Below are 3,021 nucleotides of genomic sequence, written 5' to 3' on the forward strand. Positions count from 1 at the left end.
CCTGAGCTGCCGGCTCCGGCCGGTCCACGCTCAGAAAGATGGAAAAAGTCTTTTATTCAGGATATTCTGCCAGTACGTATTTCCGTTCTTCTAGCGAACAGGTTTGTCACTGCAGCTGCAAATGTTCCTCTGATGCTGTTTCAAGGACATTACACAACTTCATTCTGTCTGTTCCTGGCCTTCATGCTCATGTCTCTCCTTTATCCTTAACAGTTGTGAAGTGAAGATGTGGGTTTCCATCAAATCCAAGGTTGTTCTATTTATATCAGGCAATTAAGGTGGTTTAGTCTGTTCAGCGCTCCTGGCTGTTTGGACATTATGGGTGGAGGGACTGATCCATTCGTTCTCCCCACCACCAAACATCTCCAGGCCAACGCCCAGCTGTGTCCCTGACCACATGCAGCTGGGATGGAGATGGTGCAAATAGAAGGAATGGATGGGAGAGAGTGAGCATGAACTGTATGAAAAGTTAGAATACTAAAATATGTTTACTTTATAATGAATGAATCACATATACACTCTTACAGACACATTTATAATATATTTTGCAAACATATGTACAGGCAAATGAGGAGGTGAGGATGGAGAAAGTATTGCATTAAAATATGTAATGATGAGTTACGTAGGTGGCTTGAGTTGAATTCCAAAGATATAAAGTAAGAGAAGTTTTTTGGGCTACATTCACTGAAAGAATCCGACATAACGTCCATTATGTAACAATGGCCTAGAAATTCCTCCTGCTACAAGTGCAAAGCATGAGAGTCGCTATAAAAGGAGAAAGAATGCGTCCAATTTTCCGAGCAAACGATCACGTGAACATGCTGGAAATAGCTGTGGGCCACTTTGATGAGGATCTATCAAACCGTTATCAAAAGGTCTGCAAATAGACTCATGTCATCCCATAATATTCCCCCAGAACCTGAACTGAACGTTCTCCTTGAGAACAAGTCTGTCTCTGAGAAATGTAGAGCAAAGGTACTTCATCACATTGAGCTGTTAGCTTTAATGTTTAATATCAGTCTAGATTCCATTTTCCTGATTCAACATTTAGGCTGCATTCTGTAGATGTTGTGTGATCCTCTTCAGCGAGTGGAAGTCATCCACAAAGCAGACAATGACAGGAAAGAGAATCGTTGAAACGAGGAGCTGCACACACAGCGTTAAATGTCCCTCAGTGTGTGGATTGGTGCGCGTCGCTAAATCCAGTCCACAATGGTGCTGCTCCTGGAGATTTATAACAGCGCTTCAAGAAAACAGGCTGAGCAAACACAGCAGAGAGGAGAACACACAATCAAAACCCAAAGAATGCCTTCGGTCCAGCGCCTGACCAGAAAACTCCTCTGGAGGGGGGGCAGGAGGGCGGCTGCAGCCCCAGACTTAAATAGCATGATCCTCATGACGGGACCGCTTTTTGTTTCGTCCTCTAGTGGCCAAAACATTATCCTCAGATAAATTTAGATTACATGCATATACTTATAAATGTTCATTCATTCATCTTCCGAACTGCTACCATTATTGTAGCTTAAAAAAACTACAAAACTAGTTCCTGACTGGTGAAACTGGTCACCTGTAACATGGACAATGTCTGTCTAGGGACTCCTGTTCAGCAGTAGTTTGGTGTGTAGTTAAACCCTCCACATTCTGACAGTCACCACAGACTGTCACAGGTAAGAACAGAGAACCGTATCTACAACGTGAAGCATGTTTGTACCTGTGGGGACATTATAAACAGGATATGTACACCTGAGACACACGGGGGCTGACCTTTCACCACAGCCAACACCTCAATACAAACATGTTGGCATCATTCTCTCACTCTTTTCCCAATAACCCCAGAATAGCCGTGATGTTCTGAACACATCTCCCATTCCGTGTAGACATTAGACGTCCACATGACCATTACCTCTCTTTGGTGAGACTCTTTATCAGCTACAGCTACCAATGTACACTGTTTATAACATGTCCTCCCAGTCACCGCTGCATACGTAAGCAGGCCTTCATGTGTGTGTGTGTTTATTTGATGTGTGTGATCATGACTGAATGAGAACAGAACCATATCAACAGAAGCTGGACTCTAATCGTTCCTTGGTTAAAGAGCCTCTTGTCATTCTTCACTGAGTCTCTGGTGGCAACACACACACAAACGTACAAACACACAAACGTACAAACACACAAACGTACAAACACACAAACGTACAAACACACAAACGTACAAACACACAAACGTACAAACACACAAACGTACAAACACACAAACGTACAAACACACAAACGTACAAACACACAAACGTACAAACACACAAACATACAAACGTACAAACACACAAACGTACAAACACACAAACATACAAACACACAAACGTATAAACACACAAAAGTACAAACAGTCACAGCAACATGTGATCCTGTGGAATCAGTCTGATGTAAACCGCTAAGCCGCCCAGAGGCAGCTACTGAAGTCAAGCATCATCTTCATCTGCTCCGTCATGATGGAAACCACCCGTTTGAAGCTACACTGGATTCTGTCATGGGGGGGAGATCATCCAGGAGCTTTGAGGCTTCGGCTCTGGGTACATCCGCTCACAAGTAATGTTCACATATCGAGTGGATATCCATGCACACATGTAAATAATCACACAGAGCAAATGCACACACACTCCCACACACTGCGTGTGTGCTGGTGGAGTCAACACGCTTCTGTTGGTGCTGTAAATACTGTAGAGCCAAACTCTTTCATGTGTTCTCAGATTTATAGCAAGGACTGAAACTGTGCGACTGTACTGTACACCTCTACTGTTTACTGTCATTTAAGGAATATAAACGACTTTAGTCAACCTGTGTACTTGCAGGGAAAATGTCTTGTTTTATCCTGTTGCAACAGTGCATGCAATTAAGTGGAACCAGACATGTTGAAAACATCCAAACAAAGTCTGAACCACAAAGCGATCCGCGGAGCTCTGCATGCAGGCCCAGAAGCCTCTGCTCCAGGAGCACACCTTTTGATTTACTGCCAGCCCAGCG

The sequence above is a fragment of the Antennarius striatus genome, chromosome 17, assembly GCF_040054535.1.
Source record: "Antennarius striatus isolate MH-2024 chromosome 17, ASM4005453v1, whole genome shotgun sequence".
In the NCBI taxonomy this organism is placed as follows: Eukaryota; Metazoa; Chordata; class Actinopteri; order Lophiiformes; family Antennariidae; genus Antennarius; species Antennarius striatus.